The sequence below is a fragment of the Triturus cristatus genome, chromosome 1_1, assembly GCF_964204655.1.
Source record: "Triturus cristatus chromosome 1_1, aTriCri1.1, whole genome shotgun sequence".
NCBI classification, from domain to species: Eukaryota; Metazoa; Chordata; class Amphibia; order Caudata; family Salamandridae; genus Triturus; species Triturus cristatus.
Window position 1 is genome coordinate 375,483,658 of NC_140579.1, and position 21,909 is coordinate 375,505,566.

The window sequence follows — 21,909 nt, forward strand, 5'->3', positions numbered from 1 at the left end:
CTCAACTCCATACACTTAAAAAGTAACAATTCATTTCTGCATTACACACTGCAGCACTAGCAAGAAATGAAGTAATCATGTACATCATTAGGCCAAGTTTATAATGATTTATAATTTTCCTACCTTTTTTTCCAGCTCTGCAATTATGGCATAATATTTGCTGTAGTCATGAGCCACTGGCGGAGGGTGCTTTTCATACCAGTCCTTGATTTTGTTCTCAAGCTCCAAGTTGGCACATTCCAGTTGTTTGACTTTCTCCAGATAGCTAGCAAGACGGTCATTGAGGTTTTGTATGGTCTGCTTTTCCCCAGCAGAGAGGAGGCCCTCGTTGCTGGGTTGGCTCCCAATAACTACATTGTTAAAGACCCCTTGGAACCCTCCAGAACTGCCTTGGAAGCCTCCAAAGCTGGCTCCACCACCAGCTATTGAGGCCCGGCTGGAACCAGCACTATGATGGAAGTAAGACATGGTGCTGCAGAAGAACTGCTTACCCTGTAGCGAGGCACTGAGTAGGAGAGTGGAGGGTGCTGGTGCAATGGCTGTATGTTTGAGCCTTTATACAAACCCTAGTGGGTGTTTCATTTCTAAAAGTAAACTGCTAAATATGCGGTTTTGTTTGAAGGTCAGACTCTCCCTCTCATTACTATAGGTGTGATTAATTAATATTCAGGCCTTGTTCGGCATATCCATTTCTCATCAAATTATGAATCAAGATAAAGCGGGCGGAGCAATGCTAAGCATTTACTTTAATTGTTATATTTCTGTAATCTTATTTCATTAAAGCACTGCCCTCTCTTCTTATCGATTCATTTGCATGCAAGGAGCATTAATAGACAGTTTACAGCAGCCACTTTGAAGTGTACGCGGTGTGACACATTCATTGGAAAAAATGAACACACCGAGGATACGCCTAGAACATGTGTCCTAAACTGAGGTATCCCGAGGGACTGAAGGGTTCTTGCAGTTTGAATACAATGGCAGATGACAATGTAGTGCTTTAAAGTAACTGAAAAAAGGACTGTTGATGGACAGAATGCAGAACAATGTCATACATTCACCCCAGTACAGAGATCTGGGCCTAAATCCATCGTTTTTTTGCTCACCATGCCATTCCAGTTTGGACCCAACCATATGCAAATCAGTCTTGACCCTGTGACCTATGGGAACAGTCCAGCCCAAACTGCCAGGCCAGGTCCTCCCTGTAGTGGAAACAAGCATCCTAGGACCGGTTTCTGGGTTTCACCCCTCTTCAGCCAGAATAGCTTGATTCCAGTGGAATGGAGAACACGGGACTCACGTCTGAGCATACCCATCCCACTCGGGGTGACAATTGTAAAAAGAACTGTTGATGGACAGAATGCAGAACAATGTCATACATGTCCTAGGATGCTTGTTTCCGGTTCAGGGAGGACCTGGCTTGGCACTTCGGGCTGGACTGTTCCCATGAGGCACAGGGTCAAGACTGATATGCATATGGCCAGGTCTAAACTGGGGTGGCATGGTGAGCAAAAGAATGATGGATTTAACCCAGATCTCTTGACTGGGGGTGGATGTTTTGATTTGTTCTGCATTCCGTCCATCAATTGTGTTTCTTTTGCTTTCTCGCCCTAAGTGCATCAGGTATGCCCAGACGTGGGTCCTGGGCTCACTGTGCCACTAGAATCAAGCTATCCTGGCTGAAGAGGGGTGAAACCCCGAAACCGGTCCTAGGATGCTTGTTTCCGGTCCAGGGAGGACCTGGCTTGGCAGTTCGGGTTGGACTGTTCCCATGAGGCACAGGGTCAAGACTGATTTGCATATGGCCAGGTCTAAACTGGGGTGGCATGGTGAGCATAAGAATGATGGATTTAACCCAGATCTCTTGAGTGGGGGTGAATGTTTTGATTTGTTCTACATTCCGTCCATCAATTGTGTTTCTTTTGCTTTCACGCCCTAAGTGTGCCAGGTATGCCCAGACGTGGGCCCTGGGCTCACTGTGCCACTGGAATCAAGCTATCCTGGCTGAAGAGAGCTGAAACCCTGAAACCGGTCCTAGGATGCTTGTTTCTGGTCTAGGGAGGACCTGGCTTGGCAGTTCGGGCTGGACTGTTCCTATGAGGCACAGGGTCAAGACTGATTTGCATATGGCCAGGTCTAAACTGGGGTGGCATGGTGAGCAAAAGAATGATGGATTTAACCCAGATCTCTTGAGTGGGGGTTAATGTTTTGATTTGTTCTACATTCCGTCCATCAATTGTGTTTCTTTTGCTTTCTCTCCCCAAGTGTGCCAGGTATGCCCAGACGTGGGTCCTGGGCTCACTGTGCCACTGGAATCAAGCTATCCTGGCTGAAGAGAGGTGAAACCCTGAAACCGGTCCTAGGATGCTTGTTTCCGGTCCAGGGAGGACCTGGCTTGGCAGTTCGGGCTGGCTGTTCCCATGAGGCACAGGGTCAAGACTGATTTGCATATGGCCAGGTCTAAACTGGGGTGGCATGGTGAGCAAAAGAATAATGGATTTAACCCAGATCACTTGACTGGGGGTGAATGTTTTGATTTGTTCTGCATTCCGTCCATCAATTGTGTTTCTTTTGCTTTCTCGCCCTAAGTGCGCCAGGTATGCCCAGACTTGGGTCCTGGGCTCACTGTGCCATGGGAATCAAGCTATCCTGGCTGAAGAGGGGTAAAACCCTGAAACCGGTACTAGGATGCTTGTTTCCGGTCCAGGGAGGACCTGGCTTTGCAGTTCGGGCTGGCTGTTCCCATGAGGCACAGGGTCAAGACTGATTTGCATATGGACAGGTCTAAACTGGGGTGGCATGGTGAGCAAAAGAATGATGGATTTAACCCAGATCTCTTGACTGGGGGTGAATGTTTTGATTTGTTCTGCATTCCGTCCATCAATTGTGTTTCTTTTGCTTTCACGCCCTAAGTGTGCCAGGTATGCCCAGACGTGGGCCCTGGGCTCACTGTGCCACTGGAATCAAGCTATCCTGGCTGAAGAGGGGTGAAACCCCAAAACCGGTCCTAGGATGCTTGTTTCCGGTCCAGGGAGGACCTGGCTTGGCAGTTCGGGCTGCACTGTTCCCATGAGGCACAGGGTCAAGACTGATTTTCATATGGCCAGGTCTAAACTGGGGTGGCATGGTGAGCAAAATAATGATGGATTTAACCCAGATCTCTTGACTGGGGGTGAATGTTTTGATTTGTTCTGCATTCCGTCCATCAATTGTGTTTCTTTTGCTTAAAGTATTGAAAGCACGATTGTGACACTTTTTAAGAGCAATTTATAAATAAATGGAAGAATTTACAATTAGTTTGTACCACTCTTTTCCCTATAAGAACCTGCTAACAATGGCCTCTCAAAAAATCACAGATAATAAAGGGGACAAAGTTTTATCTGAAGGTGTTGAGATGTCTAGTGCTCAGCAGCCAAGTTGCTGACCTTGAAGTTAGGTGATTTTTCACACAAGTAATAGGGTGAGCACACAGGATGCCTGAGTCTCGGGCAATCACTTTATTTCAATGCCTTTCACAGTGTAAAAAAATAGTAACGTAAAAATTAAATTACTGCCCCAATTACATGTTAACCACATCATATACGTCTGCCCAATCGTTTTTATACAGGATGTTGTAATACCACACACCATAATAACTCACATGGTATTCCTACAGTTGATCCATGGGACAATTCTATCCGGTCAAACTTAAATATTCCTCAACTCTGGAATATCATGCGGAAATCGGCGAAGTAACATCGATTTCTGAATTCAATTACCCATTTCAGATGGGACCTTTTGCAGATCATGTGTGGCCCTAGTATAATGCTGCATTCAAGAATTACTCATATCTGTTCTATCGGTATTACTGGGTACATTACTACCACACCAATAATGCAGTTGTGTTGATCAGGGCCATTCTAGTTTCCTGATATCTGGTCTCAAACAGACTCCACATACAGATAAGAGGATTCTGTGCCTCAAATTTCAGATGTTACTGTGTGGATATGATTTCCTTTTGAAAGAGCTCTGCTACTCTTTAAAGCTAGGTCTAGTTTGATTGGAACACACACTAAGGAAAAGAGCAAATACATATGTAGGAAAGTAGGATCTGCTTCTTATGGTTACCCCTACTTTTTTCTTGATGTGACACTGTTTTTGACTAGTCTGACTGGGATTCTTCTTATCAGGAGCCCAGTCTATCTGCTTTCTACTTAAACTGTTGTGTTACGTACTTAGGTACACCCCAGATTGGATACTTTTAGGTACACCCCAGATTGGATACTAGGGTACCCTTGTCAGTCCCTAGTATATGGTACCCATGTACCCAGGGCATAAGTACCCCAGAGGTCTCCCATGGGCTGCAGCATGTAGTATGCTACCCATAAGAGACCATTCAAAATGGAACCACAGGCCTGCCATTGCAGCCTGTGTAAGTTGGTGCATGCACCACTTACTAAAGATATAGGTTTACTATATCTTAGGGTAACTGCACTTAAAGCCTATAAGTCATCCCTATAGCAGGCCTTAACAATCCTGAGGGGCAGGGTGCTTGCTTAGAAGGTGCCCCTGCATGAGCGGGGCACCCCTACAGCCTACGAAGTCCATTCTCCCGGGTTGCCAGTGAAGGTGCCATATACTAATATAGAGAGGGATTACGCGACCGCACGATGACCATCTCTAAAACGGCTGCAACAAACCCTATCTTGTTTGGTGTCAAACATGTTGGAATCATACCCCCACAGGGGTAACCGGTGTGGAAGGCATGATTCCACCCACCGGGAGAGCCCTTTGTTAAGCTCTCAGTGTTCCAGGTACCAGCCTTCTGGTCTAGGACACCACAAAATGTTTGCTGCCGACCAGAGGCACATTTCTGCCCTCCTGCTGCTGAGCCTAGGTCGAGCAGGGGTAGTCAGAACAATAGGAATCCTGTCACAGTGAAGTGTGACCACCTTCCAGACAGGATTTAGGGACAGATGTACTAACGTTTTTTGCGGGCGAAATGGGTTTTAGACTTGTTTGCGACCGCGTAAAACGTGTGGCCCATGTACTAATCCCATTTTGCGAGTCGCAAAATAGGATTACCGACTCGCTTTTAGGATGGGGCGTTCCAAGGACGTTCCTTCCTAATAGCGACTCCTGAAGCTATGTATTCCAGTCGCAAAACAGTCACAGTTTACAACCCTTCACAGAATGGTGGTAAACCACTCGCAAACCGGAACGGGTCCCCAGGGGACCTCTTCCCCTTTGTGAGTCAGGGACCAATGCCTGCACTTAAAAAATTAAACTGAAAAGTAGAATTTTTATTTTTTAAATGCATCCCGTTTTTAAAGGAAAACGGGCTGCATTTTTTTTAAAAAAACTGCTTTATTTAAAAGCAGTCCCAGACATGGTGGTCTGCTTACCCTAGCAGGCCACCATCCCTAGGAGTGCCAGGCATTCCCAATGGGGTCGCAAATTGAGACAGCCTCATTAATATGCATGAGGCATGCAATTTGCGACCCCATTGGGAATTGCAAACAGTGTCTCAGACACTGCTGTGCATCACAATTTGTGAGTCGCAAATTGCAAATCGCAAATGCGACGCAATTTGTGACTTGCAAATTGGTGAGTCGTACATCTGGCCCTTAGTGTATTGGGGCATTGTGGGTATGCTTGCCAGTGCCTGAAAGTCTGCATGAGGCGCACATTTGGTGTCCCTGTGCATAGTCCAGTTCAAACCACGCTCTGGTGCGAAACTGGACAAAGGACATGGGAGTAACCTCCCCCCTGTTCAGACTCTCCCCTGGGAGGGTCCCCTGGGTTTGTCGTGGACAATATTCAGAACTGAAACCACTGCACTTCTGCCATCTTGGCACTTTGGACTTCGCTGGACTTTGTTTGGGCCTGACTGTGTCTACCTTTCAGTCTGCTGTCTCGTCTGCCTGTGCACCATACAGGATCCATGTCGGGCCTGTGGAGCATCCAAGACACCTGAAAATAATCTCCCTTGGAGTGAAGAAGTCACTCCCCTGCATTCGCAGGCACCTCAACACTGCTTACCGGTCTGCTGATCCCGAGCTCCTGCTGACTCCAAAGGGTTTAACAACACAGCTGGTGGCTATCTAAGTCTCCAATGTCCCAAGCTGCCCTCTCACCGAGTTTGAGGTCAGAATCCCTCGTGGGGACTGCATTAACCGAACCCCTGTGCACCACATACTTTTTCAAGTGCATATGCTTGTTGGCAATTTAGCGACAAGTGCATTGGGCTCCAAGTAGCCCTCACCTCTGGCAACTTCTCCTGCAAAGATCTTCACATAACACGGGGGCTCCGTGGTCTGCTGTTATGTAAACCTGCCCGAGGTCCTCCTGCGACTCCAGTGCCTCCAGCCTGTGGGTTCTGTGGAGGGTCAACTACTTCTTCTTTGGGCTCTCCTGATTGCTATGGACTTGCCCTGATTCCGCTGCTTGTGGTCAGTCCCCTGAACCTTGCTGCTCCTCTTCCTGCAACTTCCTGACTTCCTGCGTGGGTTGCTTTTGCCAAGGCTTGTTGGTGCTCCCACCGGACACCGATGCCTCAGCACTCAACATCCTTCGTGGGACAGCTCGTATTTGGCTCCTGGTCATCCTCAGCATCACCTGGTCCCCACAGCTGCCGAGTCAAGGTTGCTGACATCTATCCTGAAGCATCCGACATCGGTGGGCATTCATCTACCGGGCACCTGGTCACTGCCAAGTGAAACACTCTGTCCCCTCTGCTTTCAGGTACTCTCCATCAGTAATCCATGTTTGATTTCCCATGGACACTTCTCCATTGGGTTCGATGGTGGTTTCCCACGCCACTTCCCACCTATGCACCCAGCTTCCCTGGGATAGGTAACTTGGGTACCACAGTATCCATGGTTGGGTTGGCTCTCCAACCTTCTGTCTTCCACGGGGTTTCTTCAGGGTCCATTGGGAAGGGTCCTTAATCTTTAAAAATCCAACCGCAACTTACTTGTTTGTATGGAGCCAGCGGTCGTGTTCTCACACTGCCCGCGTCTTCTGTCTTCTGTGGGGTCCTTATCTACTCACCTTGGGTGGTTCCTTGGGGTCCCTGTGATTCTACATCCTCTCGACATCATCCTGACTTGAGTCGTGGTTCTTATACCACCTTCTTAGTATATGGTTTGGCCACCCCACCCCCCCGGGCCCACTGTGTATTTGTGCTATTTACTGTGATTTATTTGCTATAGTACTGTGGGCTTTGTTAATATCTCCGTGTAGTAGCGACTGCAACATACTGGAGAGTACTATATAATAAATACATATTTTTCTAAATACCTTGTGTGGTTCTTTTTCATTTAATCTAGACTATAAGAATGCTTTGCTTTACACTCCTTCAAGACTAAGCCTGATGGCTGCTTTCCACAGCTACCACTTGGATAGCTTTCTAAGGTTGTCAGAGAACTCTTAAATCACCATAAGGGTCATCTGGGCTGGTGCAAGGTGCCCACTTACATTAATGGACATCATATACCAGGCCAGCTTCTCACATTGGTGGCAGCAGTGGGATTTACATCATTGGTCCCATGAACCCTCCTACAGCATCTGGGCACAGCTATATTCTAGTGGTGGTGGACCATGCCACTAGGTACCCAGAGGCAATTCCCCATAGGACCACTACAGCTCCTGTGGTGGCCAGGACCCCCTCATGAATTTTTTTAAAGTGGGTTTCCCTAAGGAGGTCTTAACTGACATAGGTACAAACCTCATGGCAAGTTATATTACTGCAATGTGGAAGGAGTGTGGTGTCAACTACAAGTTCACCACACCCTATCATACACAATGCAAAGGGTTAGTTGAGAGATTCAACAAACCCTCAAGGGCATGATCATGGGCCTCCCAGAAAAGCTCAGGCGGAAATGGGATGTTCTTTTGCCCTGCCTACAGAGAGGTCCCTCAGAAGGGGGTTGGCTACAGCTCTTTTGAACTTCTGTTTGGGCATCAAGTTAGAGGTCCCTTGAGTTTGGTGAAGGAGGGATGGAAGTTACAACTCAAACCTCCCAAACAAGACATAGTGGACTATGTGCTTGGTCTCCCCTCAGGGATGGCTGAGTACATGAAGAAGGCCAGTAAGAACCTGGAGGCCAGCCAAGAATTGCAAAAAGCTTGGGATGACCAAAATGTTTCCCTGACTGTTTACCAGCCAAGCCAGAAGGTGTGGGTGTTGGAGCCTGTGGCCCCAGCAGCTCTCCAAGATAAATGGAGTGGATCCCACACTATCATTGAGCAAAAAGGTGAGGTCACCTATCTGGTGGTCTTTGGCACTCCCAGGAGCCCCCCCCCCCCTCCCCCCCCAGGGTGCTCCATGTGAACAGGTTCAAACCTTTTGTGGACAGGACTGACCTGGGCTTGCTCATGGCAACTGATGAGGGATAGGAGGAAGAGAGTGACCCTCTCCCTGATCTCCTCTCACAAAAACCTGATGATGGGTCAGTTGATGGTGTGGCCTTGGCAGGCAGCCTCACTGACCAACAGAAGATTGATTGGCACCCAGTCAAACCACCTGGTGTACCCATGAAGTGGACACAGGTGGGAGTCTACCTGTTAAGAATAAAACCTACAGGCAGCCTGACCATGCCAGAGATTGCATCAGGACAGAGGTCCAAAAGATGCTAGAGTTGGGAGCAATTGAGCCTTCAGATAGCCCTTGGGTGAGTCCAGTGGTCTTGGTACCAAAACCTTACACCCAGGGTGATAAGAGGGATGAGGTTTTGTGCGGACTACAGGGGACTCAATGCAGTCACTAGGAATGATGCTCACCCAATTCCCAGGTCAAATAAGCTCATTGACACTTTGGCCTCAGCCAAGTTCTTAAGCACATTTGATCCGACTGCTGGATATTGGCAAATCAGACTAGTTGAGGATGCCAAACCAAAAAGAGCATTTTCAACCCCTAGTGGGCATTACCAATTTGCGGTGATGGTAATGCCCTTTGGTTTGAAAAATGCACCTGCCACAATCCAAAGGCTGGTGAAAAAAAGTTCTCACAGGTCTCGAAGCCTATAGTGCAGCATATATTGATGATATAGCTGTCTTTAGCTCCACCTGGGAGGATCACCTGGTCCACCTGAAGAATGTATTGGAGACTCTGCAGAAAGCTAGCCTCACTATCAAGGCTACTAAGTGCCAGATAGGGCAGAGCAAGGTTGTATACCCGGGCCACCATGTGGGTGGAGGCCAGGTTCAACCAGAGCAAAATCCAGACCATAATGGACTGGGTAGCTCCAACTAACCAGACTCAGGTCAGAGCTTTCTTGGGCCTGACTGGGTATTACAGGAGATTTTTAAAAGGATATGGGTCTATAGTGACTCCCTTGAATGATCTCACCTCCAAGAAAATGCCCAAGAAAGTTCAGAGGAAAGTTAGCTGTCAGAAGGCATTTGATGATCTCAAGCAGGCCATGTGTACTGCTCCCATTCTGCAGAGTCATGACTACTCTAAACAATTTATTGTCCAAATCGATGCACCTGAGTTGGGGGTAGAGGCTGTGCTGTGTCAACTAAATGCAGAGGGCCAGGATCAACCAGTAGCTTTTATCAGCAGAAGGTTGACCCCCAGAGAAAAACTTTGGTCAGTGTAATATAGTGCACAATTTAGTATACTCATTTATTCTTATGTATCTTACAGAGGTGTTTTGCAGATACCTTTCCTAAAGAAATCTTCAGATTTTGATTGTGGGCAGATTGTCTCACAGGTTTCTAGCAATAGTAAGAAGGGCCCATTTGATGAGGTGATGATTGAAGGAAAAGGAACCCGCATGTTATTCGATTCTGGAGCAAAAATTACCATTATTTCGAAACAATTTTATTCCCTTTGTTTGAGAGACAAGGTTAAAATAGTCAGAGCAGACATCAAACCACTAGCTTATGGTGGTGAACCTATCAAACGTATTGGTTATTTTGAAGGTCTGATAGAATACAAAGGAAGGTTTACTTCTGGTAAGGTTTATGTCCCTCACAAAGGGGTTAGCATTTTGAGTTGGTTCCACCAGGAAGATCTTGGTGTCATGTTGGATCCAAATAGTAATCCCCCAATCTTGTTAAAAGAACATTTCAAAGTGAATATAATTGACACCAATGATGGTGACGATGGCTACATCTCTAACCTCAAGAAATCCTTTCCCAGGGTATTCAGTGGTGAACTGGGTTGTCTTCGAGATTATACACATAAAATCAAACTTGTTTCAGGAGCAGTGCCAGTCACTAGTAAAGTTTGTAGCGTACCATTTTCTGTGAGGGAAGAGATGGAAAAACAGTTAAATAAGTTGAAGTCAGATGGTATTATTGCAGAAGTTGAAGGGACCGAATGGTTGGCGCCAGTAGTCGCAGCACGCAAATCGGATGGAAGTTTGCGTTTATGCATAGATTTGAGAGCTCTGAATAAACAAGTTATTGTTGATAGGTACCCACATCCAAACATTTCTGACATGCTAATGTTGTTGAAAGATGCTAAAGTATTTTCTACTGTAGACCTAAAATCTACATATCAGATTAAATTGGACGATGGCTCAAAAGATTACACCGCCTTTATCACTCCATTTGGAACTTTCAGATTCGTGAAGTTACCTTTTGGCTTAGTTTTGGCGGCTTCAGTTTTTCAAAGGGCATTAGAAAAGGTTTTGCAAGGTCAAGCTGGTGTAAAAATCTATCAGGATGATGTTTTAATTTTTGGAAGAGATGACAATGAACATGATTTAAGGGTAAGGCAAGTGTTGGAGAAGTTTAGCCAACACAACCTCACTGTCAGATTGGACAAATGCAGGTTTAGAAACTCTTCCATAAACTACCTTGGGCATACCATTTCAGAAAAAGGCATAGAACCAAAACAGGATTTGATTGAAGCCATACAACTTAGCTCCTCCAACTAATAAGGAAGAATTAATGAAATTCCTCGGTATGGCTGAATACTACAGTAAGTTTGTATAGGGCTTTGCCGAGAAAAGTATCAACATGCGGAAGTTGCTATGTAAGGGAGCAGATTTTAATTGGTCTTTACAATGTGAAGAGGAATTTAAGAACTTAAAAGCTCATTTAAGAAAAACTCCAAAACTTAGGAGTTTTGATCCATCCTTGAACTCAGTGTTAATCACAGATGCGAGTATGAAGGGTCTCGGAGCAGTTTTACAACAAGAAAAAGGTGATGAAAATAATGTGATTTTGTTTCTCTCCAGGAGTCTGAAAGGGGCAGAGCATAGATACTCTGTAATTGAAAGAGTGGCGCTAGCAGTACATTGGGGCACAAATAAATTACTGTGGGGTACAAAATGTATTGTAAGAACAGATCACAAACCGTTGTGTGAAGTATTTAACAAAAAGGGCATAGATGCAATTTCTAGCAGAATATCTAAATGGGTTGTGGCTCTCCAAGCTTACAATTTTCATGTTGAGTACCTACCTGGTGCCCGTAACTGTATTGCAGATACCCTCTCGAGACTTGTACACCCTATTGAGGATGACGCGAATGCAAAGGACAATGAGGTGAATGAATGGGTGTATAACATTGAACATGATGGCATAAAAGAAGAAAGGTGGAGAGAAGAATGCAAGACTGATGAGGTCCTCAATGAATTGAGTTCCTTAATTAAAAAAGGGAGGAGTAAAAAAACTGATGGTGACTTAGACAAATATTGGAATGTTAGAAATGAGTTATCTGAAGTTGATGGTCTCGTCTTCAGGGGTTCAAAACTAATTCCTCCCTTGGTATTCTGCGAGTAATTGATAGAACTGGTTCACCAAGGTCACCAGGGTATGTCCAAAACGAAAGAAAGACTGAGACTTAATTATTGGTGGCCAGGCATTGATCTTCAAGTTGAGAGATTGATGGAGCGGGTAGTACAACATTATGTATACTCCCCTAATCTGCATGCCTGTACTAATTAGAATAATCTAGTAATTATAATACTATTAATGTGTTTGCATGAAGTTTAATCAACCTTATTAATATATGAAATATACGTGGGATTAGCATTTTGCATGGCTGAATAATTGTTATTAACATATGTACGCATACTAACAGTAGACAATAGAATATTGCATGGTATATGTTGCTTTTGTGATGTTTTCGTAATGTCGCACCAGATGACATCAATGGGTGAATATGAACGCTTTAAATGTCGCTATACGCTAGATAATTACAAGCACATAGGGGAATTAGTGAGGGTTTAACATTTTATTCATTATTTCTATGTATTAATTACTCTTTTGTGTTTGTTTCGCTTAAATTGTCCTTTGGGCCTAAAAGTAAAGATGGCCGCCGACTAACTCGACGCGATGGCCACCATTCCACGAGGTTTTGGGCGAAGTGCGCCTGTGCCACGACTTGTTCCTGTGGCCTCGACATGACCCTACTCTTGATGTACCCAAGCAAGGTCACGGTGGGAAGCCCGCCAAGTACACTAACAATGGACAGACACAAGGAACCGGATGGATCATGTATAATGACATAACCTCCTGAACTGTGTGAAACCTCACCGAACGATCCCAACCGACCAATGGGAGAAGCCCAAATTCTGTAAAATGTATCATCTTGACATCACTTTTATTATAAAAATGACGGTAGAATAGAGAGAAAAAAAAGCTTCCCTTATATTTTTGCTGACGGAGACGACGGTGACGCTGCGTTCCTGAATATTTGACAGACTGAATTGCTGCCCATTTCTTTGATGAATTGAGGACTTCCTAAAATCTATGGGCATTGATAGATGCTTGCACGTCTCTGGTCCTTGACCATCTTTTGGACTGTAGCGTGCCGCATGAAGAACTTTCGAATCCTGACAGATTGACGAATAAATCTGCTGATTTAGAGGACGACTAATAGCCAGATTAGGTAAATATGATGTTCTGCGATCTAATAAAATTTTATAAATGGAACTAAAATCCTTGCAATAATTAGATAAACAATATTGATTAACAAGAAAATGTGTTTTGTCATTTATTAAGGGAGGCAAAGATCAAGATATCAAATGTGGTTTTTAGCTGGTCTAAATCACCTCACTAATACAACTAAATGATCCATTTATCACGTGGGAGGAGTATCTTAATGCTTAGGATTGAGATCTGTAGGGGTAAGGATATTAGTGTATACATTTGCAAATACATTTCTCTCTATAGGTTATAAGGTATTCCTCTCATGTCAGCGCTTGGAACATTCATCTCTCCTGTAAGTGCAGGCCAGTGAGGAGTGAAGTGTGAATGTTGGTGTTATGGGCCCCACCACTGATTGTAGGAGTGAATGTGTTAATGTGATATTTGGTCTGTGACGAAGGGAGGATATTTGGTACGGGTCTTGTCCGATGGTCATCAGGGAGCGTCCTAAAGGTCCTTGGCAAGAATTGGCTTTAGACATACTGGGTCCAGTTACTGGTGATGGATCTGAGACATATGTGTTTGTCCTTATCAACATGTACTCAAGGTGGCCAGAGATCAAATTTACAAAATGCATTGATTCTAAGCATGTTATTTCTTTTCTTAAAGAAATCTTTGCACGGGAAGGTCTTCCTGGATTTTTGTTGACTGACAATGGTGTACAATTTGTGTCAGGTGAAATGGAAGAGTTTTTACAACGATGTTCCATCAAGCACAAACTTTGTTCACTATATCATCTGGAAACTAATGGTATGGTGGAACGCTTTGTTCGCATACTTAAAGAGACTATTTCCATGCTGTTGCCTGGGCCCTGAAGAAGTTAAAGCCATACTTGTTTGGCACTCACTTCATTGTTCAGACAGACCATAAGCCCCTCTTATGGCTAAAACAGATGAATGGTGAGAACCCCAAACTTTTGAGGTGGTCCATTCCCCTACAGGGGATGGACTATACAGTGGAACAGAGACCTGGAAGTAACCATGCCAATGCAGATGGGCTCTCGGGATATTTCCACTTAGAAAATGAAGATTCAAATGGGCAAGGTTAGTCTCATCTCCTTATGTTTGGGGGTGTTGTGTAGGAAGGTAGTATCTGCTTCTTATGGTTAAACCCACTTTTTGCTTGATGTAAATCTGTTTTTGACTAGTGTGGCTGGGATCCGGCTAATCAGGAACCCAGTCTATCTGCTTTCTCCTTCAACTGTTGTGGTATGTACTTAGGTACACTCCAGATTGGATACTGGGGTACCCTTGTCAGTCCCTAGTATATGATACCCATGTACCCAGGGCATAGGTATCCCAGAGGTCTCCCATGGGCTGCAGCATGCCATCCTTAAGAGACCATTTAAAATGGAACTAAAGGCCTGCCATTGCAGCCTGTGTAGTTGGTGCATGCACCACTTACTAAAGATATAGGTTTACTATATTTTAGGGTCACTGCACTTAAAACCTATAAGTCACCCCTATAGCAGGCCTTAACAATCCTGAAGGCAGAGTGCTTGGTTCTAAGTGAGACGGTGCCCCTGCATGAGCGGCACACCCCTCCAGCGTCCATTCTCCCGAGTTTCCAATGAAGCAGCCATATACTAATATAGAGGGGCATTATGCGATCGCGCGATGACCTTTCCGAAAACGGCTGCAAATCGTGTTTGGTGTCAAACATGTTGGAATCTTACCCCCACACCGGTAACCATACCGGAGGTATGATTCCACCCACCGGGAAAGCCCTCCGTTAAGCTCTCAGTGTTCCCGGTACCAGTCTTCTAGTCCCGGACAGCACAAAATGGTTGCTACCGACCAGAGACACATTTCTGCCCTCCTGCTGCTGAGCCAAGCTCAAGCAGGGGAAGGCAGAACAATAGGCATCCTGTCACAGGGAGGTGTGACCACCTTCCAGACAGGATTTTGTGTATTGGGGCTGGGTGGGTGCACTTGCCAGCGCTTAAAGTTTGCATGATGGGCGGACTGGCTTGGCACCAGCCAAGATGGCGGTGTAGTCTGAGTGCTTTGCCCGAGCCCGAGCCCGAACAAAACCTGCAAGATCCGTCCTTTATCCTGTGGCTGGAGCTTCAAAACGGCTCACGCAGACCCCGTAGCACTGTCCCGTAGTTGGAGTGCCCGGGCCCAGTGCGCTCAGCCTGGGAAGTGCGAAATGGAGAACTGGAGTGCTGGGCTTGGCGCCGGCCTATATATACGACCCTGTGGCCTCCTGCCGAGGGGGGCAGAGACTGCCGCGGCCCGCCACCGGAGCATGCCCAAGTGCCCAGGGAGGACGCACGTGATCGGCGAGACTGCTGCAAGGAGGTGAGACGCATCAGCGCAACCCCCGGAAGGAAAGGCTGGAGCTGGAGCGGCTGATGACATCGGCACAGCGGGAGGAAGCTACCAGCTGATACGGCCCGAGGAGGCGTGATTTCTGAGCCTTGGGTTGCCATTTAAAGTGCTGCTGACCCGATCCTGCTGAGTTGCATGGTTACTGCAGCAGTGCAGTGCTGGTTCTAGTGGAGGCCTGCACCAGCGTCAACAGGTGGCTGGGAGCTGTGCACCAGGAGGCAAAAGCATGGCGCTTCCCTAGGCCTGCAATATTATGACACTGGTAACGTGCTGGCCCAGTCAGAGGCCAACATCCTTGACATCCCATGGCAGGGACATTCTATCTCCGGAATAAATGGTGCGCCAAGCAGGAATATCACGCTAATCTCCTCTGCATGACCCTTAGCGGGGGACAGTCTTGAGTTTGAGGTGACTGGTTCTCCAGAAAGGTCGTGTGTTGGTGTAACCTGGGGACGTTGTCACAGAACTAGCAAGCAGGAAGTGTGATCCTCGCCCTGGGGTTCCTCCTGGGAGCTGAAGACGAGAGAGGCCCCATTGTTGTGGTCTGGGAGGGTACTTGCCCCAGCCATAATCTGCCACGGACTGAGACGACCTCGTTGTGTTGCGCCCAGCTATTAGACCACCTAATAATTGCACTCTAGAGGGTGGGCGATCCCTCGATGGTCCCCAGGGAGCGGGTTGGAACTTGTGGAGTCAAACTGGACAACAGCAGGGACATCTTAAGGATTTTGGGGGCCCTGGGCCAAACATATTTTGGGAGCCCCTGTTCAGAACAACTTTGAATTTATGTTCCAATTTGAGCCCCTGTTTCCCACACCAGTTTCCGCTTCCTCAGCTGTGTTAGTAATCCAGTTTTCATCATAGGCATTAGCCTATATATTCCCGATGCAAACAGACATGCGCAGCTGACAGTGGTAGGATTTAGTGTTTCCTGCCATTCTACTATGTTTTTAATACTTTTTAAATTGTATATGTGTGGCTTAATTACACTGTGCTTTTTAACAATTTCTCCTACCTACGCGCACTTGCACTTTACTTGATTCTGCTTGCCTACACCTCCTTAGCTGCTTCGATTCACATCTCGCTTTTCCTCCAGTCCTGGTCCGCCGTGGCTGATACGCCGATTGTGCGCAGGGCTGGGGCTACTATCAGGCTCCACACTACTGCCCACTCAGTTTCCACTTCCTCAGCTGCGTTAGCGATCCAGTTTGCATCATTGGTATTAGCCTATATATTCCCGATGCAAACGGACGCGCGCAGCGGGCGTGCCGAAGGCGCACCAAAGGCAAGCCCGTCTGCGCCTGGAGGCGTTCCGGAGGCGTCCAGCGCCGGCCATGCTGTCCAGTTCCCCTCCGGTGAGTTTCTTCCACTATATTACAACAGGGAAAAACTGCTTAGCCTTAGGCGGCTACCATTATGTCAGTGTACAGCAGCTGATCCGAGCTTGGAGGTAGACTTTTGATGCAATAAGTGCAACTTGTCTCTCCTCCAGCCCAGGAAACTCACACCCAAGATCCTCCCACGCAACAATAAGTGTAAAAACAATAAGAAAAAAGGCCACCCTTTAAATTGTCGCTCTATGCAAAAGCATGAACCACACATTTATTGCCTACTTTTAGACGAACAGCCTGATCTTTTATTTCTCACTGAGACCTGGCTGTCTGAAGCCTCCAACCCTACTATCACCTCGGCCATCCCTACGGGTTATAAAATCCTTAGTAGGGACCGGCCGAGTGGGAAGGGGGTGGTGTCACCATAATTTACAATCAAAAACTAGACTGCTCTCCCATCCTGATGGAAAACATCGAGGGCGCGGAGTCCTTAGGCTTCCGCTGTACCTTAGCCCCCTCCATCATAGCTTAGCTGGTTTTCTGATTTACAGACCTCCCAGTGCCATTGGAAATTTTATTAGTACGCTTAATACAGCCGCCACCTTCCTGGCCTTAAAATACAACAACTGCCTTATTCTGGGTGATTTCAATATACATATGGACAATGGAAAAGACCCTCAAACAATTCCCTTGTTGGAGACTCTGCAGGCCTGCAACATGTTTCCATCTATTTCTTCGGCCACCCATGACAAGGGCCATACCCTAGATCAAATCTTTCACAACTTTGACATATCAGTAAGCCTACCTCTTCCCATTATCTGTTCTGACCACCTCCTATTAAAATTCTTCATTCCCAACTCTGCCACAGCCCCTCGGGCTAACGCAGGGCAGAGGGTCCCTAATTACAGGACGTTCCATAAAATATCCATCCCGATGTTCGCAGACGACCTCGGTCATTCCTCACCGAAGCTGTCTGGCTGCCCGACTCGGACGCCCTCTCAATAGATTCATGGCTTCGAACCAACATTGATGCAGTGGTACTGGTTGTTGCGCGCTCCTCAAAGAGTTTGGCCCCACCAGCTCCATGATTTAACGATTCCCTCTGATCCAGAAAAAGAAATTGTAGAAAAATGGAACGGAAATGACGTAAATCCCATCTATCTGAGGACAGGAAGGTGTATAAAGATAACTTAAAAGCTAATTACATTCTCGTGAAGGCAGCCAATAAAAACTTCTTTCAAACCAAGATAAAAAATGCCCAAAATAAGAGTAAGGAAATCTTTAGCATAGTCAAATCCTTTACCGCCCCGAAAGCCGGCACAAAGGAAGGGCCATGCAAGGAAGAATGGTCTAAGCAAATAGCTCAAATCTTCCACAAAAAGATGTCCGTGATCCAACAAGCCTTCACTAACATCTCAGAGGAAGAACTGACCTTCTACCTTGGGTCTAATAGCAAATTTCACCTCTTGGATCCTCCATCTTTACTAGCTTTCCCTGAGTTTCAGCTTGAAAAGTCACCTACCGTCCCATGTCCAGCGAATATCCTGAACCTATTAGCTCCCACCATAAACCCCATGGTAAACCAGCTCTTTAATGCTTCCCTCTCCTCAGACAACATGCTGAAATTATGGAAGAATGCTAAGATTCTTAGCATTCTTGTCCAATCCGGACAAAACTGAAGTTGTTTTCTTTGGTAATCCAGAAACACCTGACAGGAGCACTTGGTGGCCAAAAGATCTGCTTTCCCGCCCGCGGAAAAGGAGAAAGTCAAAAACTTACGAATTGTCATAGACAAGACACTCTCCATGCGCTTTCAAATCCAAAACCTAACTGGCGTGCTTTGGCATACTCTGGATGCTAAATAAATTCCTGCCACTGTTACCGCTTGAGAGCAGAAAGATCGCAGTGCAGGCTCTGGTGACATCAAAGCTTGACTATGTCAACAGCTTGTACTTAGGTCTTCCCAAATCCCTTATCCAGCGCCTACAAGTGGTAAAATATGTGGCGGCCAGAGCAATCCTAAGACCTAAACCCAGATCTAGTATGACCCCTATTCTTAAGTCTCTCCGCATAAAAGAACGGATCGACTTCAAAGCGATGACCATCTTCTTTAAAGCTTTCCACGGCTTAGAAGCCGGCTACCTAAATAAGTGAGTTAATCACTACACAACATCTAGACCCCTAAGATCTTCCTATGCCAACCTGGCCATCGTGCCTAAAATATGCCCTGCCCGCACTTGAGGCAGATCCCTCTGCTTTCTAGGCGCAAAATTGTGGAATAGCCTCTCTGAGACTAACCACAGACATACTCTCTTTCAGGAAGAACATTTACACATGTTTTCCTCCCGCTGTCACGTGCCAGGACACTCTAGTCTGTGTAGCTGCGCTCTTTGATAAATACACTATTTCATTTCATTAGGTCCCTGACAGTGCAAAGGAACACTCGTTCAAATTCTAAGGGCCTTTTATGCAGCCGGTGCGTCATGTTTTGTGACGCACCGGCAGCGTAAAAAAAGTGCCATGTTGCTCCCTATTTACAAAGTGACGCATCTAGTCAGATGCGTCACTTTGTAAACCCCTGCACCACATTATACCTGCGCCAGGTATAATGTATGCAGGGTGGGTGTTGCCCCGCAAAAAGCCTCGTAGAAGTGGCGCATTGAAATCTATGAGAACTCAGTGCGCCACTTCTAGGAAGCCATTGTGTCAATATCGTACACCTGCCTCACAGCAGGTGTAAGACTGATGCAGGGACTTTCACATGGGGCTTGCCCCATGTGAAAGGACACACTACTGGAGCTGCGTCTATTTTCAGACACACCCCAGCAATGCATCACTTGTGCGCCTACAAATACGTCAGAAATACTGCTGTATCTGTAACTCCTTGCGACATGATGCGTCATACAGTAAATATGACGCATCCATCATGTCGCAAGGAGGGCGCGCTAAGAAGTGACGCATCTCTGTTTTCACACAGCGATGCATCACTTCTCATAAAAAAGGCCCTTAATGTGTTTACATTTAATACTCAGGGATAGTTATGTGTGTTTTCAATATTGTAACACAGCAGCAGCTCACCAATATTACTGCAAATAATCTCTGTGACGCCCTCCCATTTTTTATATGTTAGGCCTTGTTTTGATCTTAAAGAAAATTATTTTATGTATATTGCATGAAAAATAAACACAACATTTCTCTGCAAAATGGCTGTACTAGACTCTCACACATCAGGTACATAAAAATAAATTAAAGGAAAATAGTATTTAAAACAATTTGTTTAAGAAATATTCAAGGTCATTAGGGAAAAACTCTGGAGAACAGAGCTGACTCTGTCAGGGGGCCCCCTGAATGGCTGGGGCCCTGGACCAGAGCCCACTTTGCCCATGCATTAAAACGTCTCTGGACAACAGTATCGTTCACCAGAGTAACTGGGGCCATGACGAAGCCAAAAGCTGCCCTTCCTCGGTGCAATCCAACAAACTAGACAAATATGCGATCCCGTGCCAATTGACGACCGAAGGGGCGACCGGCGATAAAGAGGGGGCGACTGAGCCATCCCTTGGAGCAATCATGTCGGCCATCCAAACTCTAGGTGCGACCCTGGAGACGAAGATAGACAAGGTCACCATTTAAATGAATCTGACGAGAGCAAACATGCACAAGAACTCGGGGCGCGTCACCACAGCAGAAACAAACATAGGAGAACTTCAATCTAAAACGCGTACATTGGAAGAACGCGTACAAAAGTTGACTAACCAACATAATCAAATGGCCCTGAAGCTGGAAGACCAGGAAGGGAGGGCCCAATGCAACAACATCAGGGTCGTTGGGGTCCTGGAAAGGGGAGGAGGGTCCGAGCATGGATCTCATCATAGATGATATTATTCTGAATCATCTTAAGCCTAAGAGGTTATCAACCTTCTTAATGATAGAAAGAGCGCACAGGGCAGCGATCCTCATGCCAAAGCCCGGGGCCCCTCCCCGCACAATTATAGTTCGGATTCTGAACTTTAGGGACCGGGACGCAATCCTACAAGCGGCTAGAGTGCGAGGTGATCTTCCCTACAAGAATTCGGTCATACAATTCTTTCCAGACTTCACCCTGAAGGTGCAACAGGAGAGATGTACATTTGATGGTGTGAAACGCGTCCTCAGGGAGAAAGGACTAAAATATATAATGCTTTTTCCATCCAAGCTCAAGGTTATAGACAATGACAAAGCCTTGTTGTTCACTACGCCTGCGGAGGTTCATCAATGGCTGGAGGGAGGGGCGACCCTGGCCGCACAGTCACCGCAGAGAAACAGAGTGGAGGTGCAGTAGATACCGCAATCTAGAATCACCGACCTGGCATGCATGGGATGAGAGGTCAGAGTCACGATCCAGTAGCTCTTGTTCCAGGAGACCAGCAAATGACGAGACGAATCCTGGAAAGTAAGGGGTACTGTTGTTCCTACGAGGCAGCATTGACGAACTCTACTGAGGGGTGGATGGGTGGGTGATCGAGACCAGCTTCACTGGACATCCAAGGGTGAAAATTGTTCGAGGAGATTTAGATTTGAGTGCTTCAGCTATGATACGTACTTTGGCATAGGTTTGTGGGCTTGGGGGGGGAGGGTTTTATGAGTGGTGGTGCAAGTCAGCCCTACATCAGTTGTCTATTTTCGGGCAACAGGCTCTCTGCTATTTGGGATGCGGGTAGTTTTAGACGTACAAGGCAGGGCAACAGGAGGGCGGGGTTGATATTGGGATTTGTATTTACTATGTTTCAAGTTTGATTGTTCACGCTTCAGGACATGCGCTCAGTCAAAAGTGGTCTGTGTCTTGAGACCATAGGCCTGGCTCTGCTGCGCGCAGGGAGGTGGGCCCCGATTGGTGGGTGGGGGTGGATCGAGGGACAGGGACTTGTAGGTTTGTCAGATGGCCACACAACACGCTAGAAAGTTGAAGATCCTCTCCTGGAATGTGAATGGTCTGGGGGGACAAAATAAAACGCGCAATGGTATTAAAATATTTGCAGAGTCACTCACCAGACATAGTACTCTTGCAAGAGATGCACCTTATGGGCTAAAACTACTTAGCACTGAATCGATATGCAGGGGCGGTGCATCCATTAGGGCGCTGGGGCGTTGCCCCACAAGCCGCCCACACCCGCAGCTCCCTCGGCGTCTCTGAACTTAAGTAGACTCTCAGTTTACTTAAGTTCAGAGACGCCGAGGGAGAACTGACAATCATGTCAGTCAGCATGACGTTGGACTGCCCACCCCCTTAAGAGAGTCTGAAGGGGGTGGGCGGTCCAACGTCATGTTGACTGACATGATTGTCAGACCAGGGGCAGCAGGCAGCACCCATGACTGGGGAAGGTCGGCAAATTTTTCCGCCG

General features: G+C 46.5%; 1 pseudogene across 1 annotated transcript in view; it reads right to left on the bottom strand.

Annotated features, from left to right (window-relative positions):
- LOC146870238 (keratin, type I cytoskeletal 12-like) overlaps positions 1 to 510 on the bottom strand; it is a 38,657-nt pseudogene extending 38,147 nt beyond the window's left edge. Inside the window, exon 1 of the transcript XR_014970067.1 lies at positions 124 to 510. The product of XR_014970067.1 is annotated as a keratin, type I cytoskeletal 12-like (transcript). The remainder of the gene's footprint in view (positions 1 to 123) is intronic.
- Between the last annotated feature and the right edge of the window lie 21,399 nt (positions 511 to 21,909).